The sequence below is a fragment of the Rana temporaria genome, chromosome 11, assembly GCF_905171775.1.
Source record: "Rana temporaria chromosome 11, aRanTem1.1, whole genome shotgun sequence".
NCBI classification, from domain to species: domain Eukaryota; kingdom Metazoa; phylum Chordata; class Amphibia; order Anura; family Ranidae; genus Rana; species Rana temporaria.
Window position 1 is genome coordinate 30,676,290 of NC_053499.1, and position 12,871 is coordinate 30,689,160.

Sequence of the window (12,871 nt, forward strand, 5' to 3'; positions counted from 1 at the left end):
ACTGCACTATGGCCACAAGGTGCAGCTGAGAAGCACACTTGGGGCCAGATCCACAACGAGCGGCCGTAACTTAACTTTTCCTATTTAAGTTACACCGCCGCAAAATCTCTACCTAAGTGCCCGATCCACAAAGCACTTACCTAGAAATTTTCAGCGGTGTAACTTAAATCCGTCCGGCGCAAGGCGTGCCCAATCTAATGCGGCGAGTCCCATTTAAATTAGGCGCGCTCCAGCGCCGGACGTACTGCGCATGCTCCCGACGCAATTTTCCCGACGTGCTTTGCGCGAAGTTACGTTACGCCGAGTTTTGTGAATTGCGCCAGGTAAAGAAAGTTGCGTCGGGAAAAAAAAGAGATGCGGCGGGAAAAAAAAAATAAAAAAAAAAAATTTGACAGCGTCGCGGGAAAGAAGGGTCTACTTTTACAAGGTGTACTAACTTTACACTTTGTAAAAGTAGCCCTAATTTTGCGTTTGCAAACTAACAACTTACGGAGACTTCACGAAGGGAAACCGCTTTGTGGATCTCCGTAAGTGCTAATTTGCATACCCGACGCGGAATTTAGATGAGAAATGCCCCCAGCGGCGGCCGAGGTATTGCATCCTAAGATCCGACAGTGTAAAACTATTACACCTGCCGGATCTTAGGAATATCTATGCGTAACTGATTCTATGAATCAGACGCATAGATAGAAACAGGGATACGACGGCGTATCAGTAGATACGCCGGCGTATCCCTTTTGTGGATCTGGCCCTTATTTCCTATAATACTCAATGCCATCTAGTGGCCATAATGCAGTATTTTTCAAATTCACACTACTTGTTCAATAAATAAAATTCATTCTGCAGAGAATACAACCTGAGAACATTAAATTTGGCCCCATTTTCACAGAATAAATTCAAATGCAGTTTCAATGAACAAACAGCTATGTGTTTCTTTTTTATTAATTACACCTTTAAGTGTGTATTAAAGTGAAGATAGAGTGTGGAAAGGTTAGAACCCTTGTTTATGCAATTTGTTATGGGAAGGCCAAATTTTCTAACTTGTCATAGGAACAGGTGCAGGGCCGGTGCTACACCTAAGCAAACTAGGCAGCCGTCTAGGGTGCACTGCTGCCTAGGTCACCCAGCCACTAGTGTACCTACTCTCTTCTCTCTGCAGCAAGCAACAAAGTCTCAGCATCAGCAGGCAGCCACCGCTCGGTTCGAAGATAGTGTTAGAGGCGCAGAGGCGGCGGAGGACTGTGTCTGTGTCCCGACTCAAAGTAATCGAAGCAAGCAAACATTCATTGATGGGCACTGGCGACTGGCAAGGCTGCATTGATGGGCGCTGGTAAGCTGCATTTGATGGGCACTGGCGAGGCTGCATTGATGGGCGCTGGTAAGCTGCATCTGATGGGCACTGGCAAGGCTGCATTGATGGGCGTCGGTAGGCTGCATTTGATGAGCACTGGTGTGGCTGCATTAGATGGGCACTGGTGAGGCTGCATTTGATGGCCACTGGTGGGGCTGCATTGATGAGCACTAGTGAGGTTACCTGCATCTGCTCTTGAATAATTGACCCGGCTTGCTCCTGACTATTCCTGTTCTCCACCTGCATCGACCCCGACTTGTTCTTTGACCATTCTCCTGCCTCTGCATCTGTACTTGAGCTGATCACTCTGTGTATAACCCGGCTTGTCTGACTCTGCTTACGTTCCAGCCCCTCCAGAGCTACCAAGTTACCAAGATACCTGTTTAAATGCCACTGCTCTTTAGCTAAGTACCAGTACCTTACAGCGGAGCCGAGAGAGTCACATCTCCCCAGGGCTGGACTGGGACAGAAATTTGGCCCTGGACTTCATCCAGACTGGCCCACTTTGACAGGTTTCTCCCATGGCGGCTGGACAACTCCCGCACCCCCCCCCCCCGGCCACTCAAGCCCCCTCTCCCCCTTCACTAGCCACTAGCCGTTTTACTTTATTACAGTAGAGCGGCTGGTACTGGTACTCTTATAGGCAGTACCAGTGGGGAAGCTAGACATTATTTCACCCGGGGCAAAGAATCAGTTCGGTGCCCCCCCCCCCTTATGGGACAAGATTAGGCAGAAGTGAGAAACTCCCAGGCCATAGCTGTTGAGTCAGATGTCTGTCCCCTCCCCCCATGCTCCTCTGTAGTCCCTCCTGCTCCTCTGGTCCTCCCCCTGCTTCTTTGTTCCCCCCAGGTGAGCGCTGCGGGGAGGGAGAGACAGGGGAGCAGAGGGGGGCGGCAGTCCGCTGTCACTGAAGCCAGCCCACTGAGCCATCGGCCCACCGGGAAACTCCCTATAGTCCCAATGGCCAGTCCATCCCTGCATCTCCCCCATACTGTAATATCCACATCTTCCCCCCATACTGTAATATCCACATCTTCCCCCCATACTGTAATATCCACATCTTCCCCCCATACTGTAATATCTCCCCCGTAATGTCCACATCTCGCCCCATAATGTTATTTCCAAATCCCCCTGTAATATCCACATCTCCCCCCATACTGTAATATCCACATCTCGCCCCATACTGTATTATCCAAATCCCTCCGTAATGTCCACATCTCGCCCCATACCGTATTGTCCACATCTCCCCCGTAATGTCCACATCTCCCCCCATACTGTAATATCCACATCTCGCCCCATACTGTAATATCCACATCTCGCCCCATACTGTATTATCCAAATCCCTCCGTAATGTCCACATCTCGCCCCATACCGTATTGTCCACATCTCCCCCGTAATGTCCACATCTCGCCCCTTACTGTAATGTCCACATCTCCCTGCTCGCGCCGCTACTAGGCTGCCGTCGGGTGTACCAACGGCACCGGAACTAGGCCGAAGCCGCGGCCTTTCCTATGGGCGAGACCGCGGAGCTCAATTCGCGGATCGACCCAATCAAAATTATTTTTGATCGATCAAAGAATTTACGAATTAATCGACAAATTAATTGTTAATTTCCGCAGCCCTAATATATATATATATATATATATATATATATATATATATATATATATATATATATATATATATATATATATTGTTTCAGCAGACACCCTAGGAAATAAAATGGTGGTCGTTTCAACTTTTTATGTTACACAGTATTTGCGCAGCAATTTTTCAAAACGTGTTTTTTGTGGAAAAAAAGTGTTTCATGAATATAAAAAATAACAAAGATAACCCGATTCTTTTGTTTTATGTCAAAGATGAATTATGCAAAGTAAAACTGCGCTCACTCGTGGAATGGCGCCAAACTTCAGTTCTTAAAAATCTTCACAGGCGACATTTTCATTATTTTTACAGATTACATGTTTAGATTTACAAAGGAGGTCTAGTGCTAAAATTATTGCTCTCGTTTTAATGTTTGTGGCGTATGTAACCTGTGTGTATCTGATACTAGCCAGTGCCTCACCAGCCACTGACCTCACCGCACGTCTCTGAAAAACTGTTTCTATTGAAGGCAGAATGCTCTCTGATTTCTGTTCACAGTTACTTTTCCATTGTGCAAACCAACAATCTAAAGAAAGATGTGTTTTTTTTTCTTGTTTCTTGAACTATAAGGGGCAGATCCACAAAGAAATTACGCCGGCGTATCTATTGATACGCCGCGTAATTTCAAAGTTCCCGCGTCGTATCTTTGTTTTGTATCTACAAAACAAGATACGACTGCATCTGGGCTCGATCCGACAGGCGTACGTCTTAGTACGCCGTCGGATCTTAGGTGCATTTTTCCGGCGGACGCTAGGTGGCGTTTCCGTCGAATTCCGCGTAGAGTATGCAAATTAGCGCATTTTTTTACGTCGTTTGCGTTCGGCTTTTTCCGGCGTATAGTTACCCCTGCTATATGAAGCGTACTCAATGTTAAGTATGGCCGCTGTTCCCGCGTCCAATTTTGAATTTTTTACGTCGTTTGCGTAAGTCGTTTGCGAATAGGGATTTGCGTAGAATGACATCACCGTCGTAAGCATTGGCTTTTTCCGGTTTAATTTCGAGCATGCGCACTGGGATACCCCCACGGACGGCGCATGCGCAGTTGAAAAAAAAACGTAATTTACGTCGGGTCAAGACGTATTTACATAAAACACGCCTCCATTAAATCCATTTGAATCCCGCGCCCTTACGCCGCCAAAGATACATTAACTTACGGCACGAATTCTTTGAGGTAGTGTATCTTAGATACGCTGCGCCCGGCGCAGAGGTACGTGGATCTGGCCCTAAGTTTTCCTCATTGCAAGTCTACCAGTCTGATTAAAAAAAAAAAATATATATATATATATATTATATTCTATATATTTTTTTGCTTAGGAATAAAAAAAGAATAAAATGCTTACATTTGAGTACAGGTATGAATAGACTGGTATATCTTGTTGTTGATGTTTTATTTTTAATTAAGTAAATGTAATAATGTTTATAATTAAATTTAAATAATAATATGTAATGGAAATACAACATCTTAAATATGTTTTGCTAAATAAATATGGTATAAAATCAATTAGAAAAAAAAAAATATTTTAAAACATTTAAATAAAAGTTAACCAAATTTGACCAAAAAACAAAATAATTTATTTTTAAAACAGAATGATAAGGGTGTAAACCATTAAAGGAATGTCTCACTTTTAGACATGGGTTTATGTACTAAAGCTAGAGAGGGGAAAAATTGTCACAGTTCTGCAGAGAAACCAATCCGCTTCTAACCTCACCATGTTTAATTAAGCTTTAGCAACAAAACCTGGAAGCGGATTGCTTTCTCTGTAGAATTGTGACCAATTTTGCCCTCTCTAGCTTTAGTAAATAAACCACTGTAAATGTTAAAATAACATGTGTTAATTTGCATTCACTAAAAGAAGGCATTACAGTTTCACTGTAAGGTACAAAATGATCCAAAAACTGATTGGATGGTTGACCTAAAAAATACTCCCATAGTAAATCAATTCCAAAGCTTCCAGATCTTATTAAAAAACTGTTTTCTTTTTCACACCTGATCGGTTAGGCTGAATTCCACAATAATAAAAAAAAATCATTCTTTTGTTCACTGTTTAACCACTTAAGCCCCTTACCATTATGTTGCTAAAGGACCTGGCCACTTTTTGCGATTCGGGAACTGCGTCACTTTAACTGACAATTGCGCAGTCGTGCGATGTGGCTCTCAAACAAAATTGACGTCCATTTTATTTTTTACTTTTTGCGATAATAAATATCCCCCAAAAAGATATAAAAAACATTTTTGTTCCTCAGTTTAGGTCGATACATATTCTTCTACATATTTTTGGTAAAAAAAAAAATCGCAATTAGCGTTTATTGATTGGTTTGCGCAAAAGTTATAGCGTCTACAAAATATGGGATAGTTTTATAGCATTTTTATTAATATTTTTTTTTACTAGTAATGGGGGCGATCTGCGATTTTTATAGTGACTGCGACATTATGACGGACACATCGGACACCTTTGACACATTTTTGGGACCATTGACAATTTTACAGCGATCAGTGCTATAAAAATGCACTGGTTACTGTGAAAATGACACTGGCAGTGAAGGGGTTAACCACTAGGTGGTGCTGTAGGTGTTAAGTGTTCCCTAAGGAGTGATTCTTACTGTAGGGGGCGTGGCTTGCTGTGACACGTCACTGATCGTTGTTCCCGATGACAGGGAACACGATCAGTGACAGTGTCACTAGGCAGAACGGGGAGATGTTGTTTTTACACTAACATCTCCACGTTCTATCTCTCTGTGAGACGATCGCCGGTATGCCCGCGGCGATCGAGATTGCGGCAGGCACGCGCGCTGCCGTGCTTGCGCGCGCGCCCGCAACAACCGCTTCTTAAAGGGGACGTACAGGTACGTTCTTTTGCCTGCCCGTGCCATGCTGCAGGCGTATATCTGTGTGCGGCAGGCGGCAAGCGGTTAACGTACTTTTTAAATCTGTATAATTGAGCACCCTCTATACATGAACGCTATGTTACTTGAAATAAAATTATTCACATTATTTTTTTCAAGAGACTTTCTTAAGAGAAAGAAGGAGAAAAAAAGTGAACACCATTTAGGCTGGGTTCACACTACTACACTACTTTCATCCTACTTTGCTCTGCTACATTGGTCCTACATTTATCCTACATTGGTCCTACATCCATCCTACTTTCATGAACAGGATACTACTTTGGTCCGACTTCAATGATATTCAATGGGCCTGAAGTAGGATCAATGTAGGACCAAAAGTAGTACAGGGAGCATTTTCAAAGTCGGACCGACTTGTGTAGGACACTACAAGACGCTCTCATAGGGAAACATTGAACACAGAGCAAAGTAGGATGAAAGTAGTGTAGTAGTGTGAACACCATTGTATTTCAAACATTTTTGAATGGCATCCCAATGCATCTCCACAATACATGTACACTGTAATATTTATACAGGTCTTTTACAAATCTAGAAACATCACAGGCTGTGATTAAAATTATTAATAAAAATACCATAAAACTACCCCCTATTTTGTAAATGCTATAACTTTTGCGCAAACCAATCAATATACGCTTATTGCGATTTTTTTTTTTACGAAAAAATATGTAGTAGAATACGTATCGGCCTAAACTGAGGAAAAATATGTTTTTATATGTTTTTGGGGGATATTTATTATAATAAAAATATTCATTTTTTTTTAAATTGTCACACTATTTTTGTTTATAGCGCAAAAAATAAAAACCGCAGAGGTGATCAAATACCACCAAAAGAAAGCCATATTTGTGGGGAAAAAAAGGACGCCAATTTTGTTTGGGAGCCACGTCGCACGACCGCGCGATTGGCAGTAAAAGCGACGCAGTGCCGAATCGCAAAAAGTGGCCCGGGCATTGACCATCAAAATGGTCCGGGGCTGAAGTGGTTAAAGATGACACCCTGTCAAAGGGGACCTGTTCTAAAATACTGTCCAAGAAAAATGTCTCCCTAGTAGGCCCATAGGAAGCTTCTTATGTAAATATTTATAGGATAAATAGACAAATAGGTGAAGAAATAAATACATATAAAACAAGTCATATGTCAACTTATTCTGAACATAGTAAAAAGAGGGATTATTTTCAATATATCTAAATATATATATTTCATAAGAAAGGCTTTTGATATTAAAATTGATTAACTTAATAAATATATATATATATATATATATATATATATATATATATATATATATATATATATATATATATATATATAATTAATACATAAAAAATGTAAACCAAAAAGATTTAAAGATTTTTCCATAGAGATGATAAGAATGATTTTGTTTCCTTCTTCAAATAAATGGACAATACAAGTACATGCTTTTTGTTTTTAAACTGATTGGCTGTTTGCTGTGAACATCCACATTCATGCCAACATTTTTATTATTATTATACACGATTTATATTGCGCCAACAGTTTACTCAGCGCTTTACAAACATTTGACATTACTAAAATCCCTGCATGATACACAGCTACTATTGCCATCCATAGTATAACCATTCAAGGTACTGTTTTCTTTCTTGTCCACAGGCTTTATCAGGTTTTTCTTTCCTTTATCTGTAAGTTCTCAGAAAAAAGAAACATCAAAGCACCCAGCTGATAATAGTGTATCCACATGAAAAAGCATCATTCATCCCCAAGCATCAATTTGACAAAGCTAAAATGTTTGTACTAATCTTAAAGTAAACCTGTCACAAACTTGGGCTATTCCAACCGAGCATATGTTTAAATAAATACATAAGCACGGGTTAGTCAAATCTAGGAATCCCTCATTATATGTTTGGTACCTTCAAAAAGTATTCATACCCCTTGAAATTTTTTACAATTTGTCATGTTACAACCAAAAAAAATTATGTTTTTATTTTTTTATGTGATAGACCAACACTTAGGCCCCATACACACGAGATGATTTATCCGCGAATACGGTCCAGCGGAACGTTTCCGCGGATAAATCCTCTCGAGGATTTCAGCGGATTTCTCTGCGATGGAGTGTACTCACCATCGCATTGAAATCCACGCCGAAATCCTCTGGCGATGACGTGTCGCGCCGTCGCCGCGATTATGACGCGGCGACGTGCGTGACGCTGTCATATAAGGAATTCCACGCATGCGTCGAATAATTACGAAGCATGCGGGGGATCCCTTCGGACGGATGGATCCGGTGAGTCTATACAGACCAGCGGATCCATCCGTTGGGATGGATTCCAGCAGATGGATTTGTTTAGCATGTCAGCGAATATTCGATCTGCTGGAATCCATCCCAGGGATAAATATCCGCGGAAACAGATCCGCTGGAGTGTACACACCATAGGATCTATCCGCTGAAACCCATTCGCTGGGATTTTTCAGCGGATGGATTCTATCGTGTGTATGGGGCCAAAGTGGCACATAATTGTGAAGTGGAAGGAAAATGATAAATGGTTTTCAAAATTATTCCCAAATAAATATGTGAAAAGTGTGGGGTACATTTGTATGGCGCCCCCCTGAGTCAATACTTTGTAGAACCCCCTTTTACTGCAATTACAGCTGCAAGTCTTTTTCTGGACGTCTCTACCAGCTTTGCACATCTAGAAAGTGACATTTTTTGCCCATTCTTCTTTGCAAAATAGCTCAAACTCCATTGCATGGAGAGTGTCTATGAACAGCAATTTTCAAGTCCTGCCACAGATTCTCAATTGGATTTAGGTCTGGACTTTGACTGACCCATTCTAACATAAATAAGCTTTCATTTAAACCATTCTATTGTAGCTCTGTCTGTATGTTTAGGGTCGTTGTCCTGCTCGAAGGTGAACCTCTGTCCCAGTCTCAAGCCTTTTGAAGACTCTAACAGGTTTTCTTCTAAGATTGTTCTGTATTTGGCTCCATCCATCTTCCCAAAAACTCTGACCAGCTTCCCTTTCCCTGCTGAAGAAAAGCATCCCCATAACATGATGCTGCCACCACCATGTTTCACAGTGGGGAGGGTGTATTCAGGGTGATGTGCAGTTAGTTTTTCGCCACACAAAGCGTTTTGCTTTTAGGCCAAAAAGTTACATTTTGGTCTCATCTGACCAGAGCACCTTCTTCCACATGTTTGCTGTGTCCCCCACATGGCTTCTGGCAGACTAAAAATTATTATGGCTTTCTTTCAACAATGGCTTTTTTCTTGCCACTTTTCCATAAAGGCCAGATTTGTGGAGAGCACGACTAATACTTGTCCTGTGGACAGATTTTCCCACCTGAGCTGTGGATCTCTACAGCTCCTCCAGAGTTACCATGGGTCTCTTGGCTGCTTCTCTGATTAATGTTCCCCTTGCCCGGCCATGGGTGGACAGCCATGTCCTTGTAGGTTTGCAATTGTGCCATACTCTTTTCATTTTTGGATGATGGATTGAACAGTGCTCCGTGAGATGTTCAAAGCTTGGGATATTTTTGTATAAGCTAACCCTGCTTTAAACTTCTCCACAACTTTATTTTCCTGGCCTGTTTGGTGTGTTCCTTGGCCTTCATGATGTTGTTTATTCACTAGTCCCCTCCCTTTTGGAGACTGGACCGCAGGGCAGTATTCCAGCATGATAAAGACCAAAACACACCTCCAAGATGACCACTGCCTTGCTAAAGAAGCTGAGGGTAAAGATGATGGACTGGCCAAGCATGTCTCCAGACCTAAACACTATTAAGCATCTGTGGGGCATCTTCAAACAGAAGGTGGAGGAGCTCAAGGCCTCTAGTGAAAGAGGATTCCAGTGGCAACCTGTGCAGCTCCAGTGTACTCCATGCCCAAGAGGGTTAAGGCAGTGCTGGGAAATAATGGTGGCCACACAAAATGTTGACACTTTGGGCCCATTTTGGACATTTTCCCTTAGGGGTGTATTCATTTTTGTAGCCAGCGGTTTAGACATTAATGGCTGTGTGTTGAGTAATTTTGAGGGGACAGCAAATTTATACTATTATACAAGCTGTACACTCACTACTTTGCATTGTAGCAAAGTGTCATTTCTTCAGTGTTGTCACATGAAAAGATATAATAAAATATTTACAAAAATGTAAGGGATGTACTCACTTTTGTGAGATAGTATCTCACAAAAGAGAGTACACCCCTCACATTTTTGTAAATATTTTATTATATCTTTTCATGCACGCTTGCTCCCAAGTCGGGCTGTGTGGTTCCATAGACACACACATTGCCAGTATGCCACGCCCCTGCTCCCTCCAAACAAAATATTACCTGACAGTAGCAGGAGCCCAAAGGTCTCCTTGCTCCCAGTGTCTCTTGTGAGACCAGGAAGAGAGAGGAGAGGTGCTTCAGCCGGGACAGCGCCGGAGAGATTAGAGGAGCCAGGTAAGTGTTTAGGGATGGGGGGGGGGGGGGTGAGCAAAACAGTTAGTCGGGCGTATTTACCCTAATGCAGAGAATGCATTAAAGTAAAACTCATTTTGAGTTTAGAACCACTTTAATGAGATTATTCATAAACGTATATGAAAGATTGGAATAGATTGGGGCACTTGGCACATCCTCAGTACTCCTTACACTCTCATTTTTTATTAGGCCGATTTGAATGTATAAAAGATGTAAAGCGCTGTGTAAATTGATGGCACTATATAAGTACCTGAAATAAAGAAAGAAATATCAGACGTTTTTTTCAACAAATGAGCAGTCTTTCTGAACAAAAGGTATCTATCAGTATTTAAAGCAGGGGTTCACCTGAAAAAAAAATGTAACATTAGATTGAAGCTAATTGTGGGAAGCAGAATCGGGTGTTTTTTTTTAAATCAATGCCGTACTTACCGTTTTAGAGATAGATGTTCTCCGCGGCTTCCGGGTATGATCTTGGGCACTGGGCGTTCCTATTTGATTGACAGGCTTCCGACCGTCGCATACAGCGCGTCACGAGTTGCCGAAAGAAGCCGAACGTCGGTGCGGCTCTATACGGCGCCTGCGCACCGGCGTTCGGGAACTCGTGACGCGCTGTATGCGACGGTCGGAAGGCTGTCAATCAAATAGGAACGCCCAGTCCCGCAGATCATACCCGGAAGCCGCGGAGAATATCTATCTCTAAAACGGTATGTACTGCATTGATTTAAAAAAAAACACCCGATTGTGCGTCCCACAATTAGCCTCAATCTGATGTTAAAAATTAGTTTTTCGGGTGAACCTCCACTTTAAACTATTGCTTCAACTCCTCACACCTCTCAACATTTTTAAATAATCATGAAAATCTACCTTTATCTTTCTGGATTTGTGCTATCCCAGATTTCATTGGTCACTACAAGGCTCACGTGGGCATGCAATGCTTTCAGATGGATGCTCAAAATAATCTGTAAAATCCAGCAACTTTTATTAAAATAACCATTTATTTAAGTCTGTTAAAACACAATTCTAAAAACTTTAGCACAAGGATAGGAAATGTATTTCCAGCATGTGAATATAATTTTAGAATATCATTGGCTCCCAATTTTTTATACCAAAGCTGGCCACTCTGTGTGTTCGAAAACTTTCATTTCAGAAACATTTGTTAAATTTTCGATTCATCGGTAGAGTCAAATCGTCATTAGATTTTGACTGCAGTGGTAAGAAAATTTGAAGGAGCAGAATGGCAATTTTTTCGCAAATTAAAGGAGTTGTAAAGGAAAAAAAATGTGTTTGCTCAAATGACTGTTTACAGGGTATAGAGACATAATAGTTAACTGATTCCGTTTAAAAACAATTAAAAATAGATAAAAAACAATCATATAATGTACCTTTAGTTTCAGTTTCGTTTTTGTATGTTATGCTGCCTCTGTGCTGTATAGAGCCATAGAGAAGTGAGGGTTTGAAAAGGAAACTAGAATCTCCCAGTACTGTGGTCCAAAGGAAACAGACAACCAGGAAGTGTCCAGAACAGAGCAGAATTACAGCAACATCAGAGCAAAAACAAACAATGAGGACACGAAACCAGGACTGCAGTAAGGTAAAGGAAGCTATTTAGCTAAAAAAAAACATTTCCTTTAGTGACCCTTTAAGGATTTTTTTTTAGTAATGTTTTTATCAGATAAATGCATAGATACAGACATGAGAAATATCCATATTAATACAGACTTTGTGAGAAATGTGAACAATCAACCAAGATCGACAGAGTATATTATGTAGTCATCATAGCTGTTTTGTCAGCGAACCGTCCTGCCACCCTTCGCACCCCAAATGGGATCCAAAGTAAGGATTTTAAAACAGTGAATGAATGTGGTTTCATTCAGGAAATTACATTCATTCCAAAATCGAATATTAAAAGCAAACAGTATATTAAAGTGCATTTGTCAAGTCCTCAAATGTACTGAATGAGGATTTCTATCCAAATGTTAGTGCAAAATAATGTTTGTTCATAAATCAACTTGTGTATGGCTGCTTAAGCGTCCTTAACCACTTCCATACCGGGCACTTACGCCCCTTCCTGCCCAAGCCAATTTTCAGCTTTCAGCACTGTCGCACTTTGAATGACAATTGCGCGGTCGTGCTACACTGTACCCAAACAATTTTTTATCATTTTGTTCCCACAAATAGAGCTTTCTTTTGGTGGTATTTGATCACCTCTGCGGTTTTTATTTTTTGCGCTATAAACAAAAGAAGAGTGACAATTTAAAAAAAAACCACTATTTTTTACTTTTTTATTTAATAAATATCACAATTTTTAAAAAAAAAAAAAACGTTTTTTTTTCCTCAGTTTAGGTCGATATGTATTCTTCTACATATTTTTGGTAAAAAAAATCGCAATGATCATATATTGATTGGTTTGCGCAAAAGTTATAGCGTTTACAAAATAGCTGATAGATTTATGGCATTTTTATTTTATTAATTTTTTTTACTAGTATTGGCGGCGATTTGCGATTTTTTTACTGTCACCGTGACATTGCGGCGAACACATC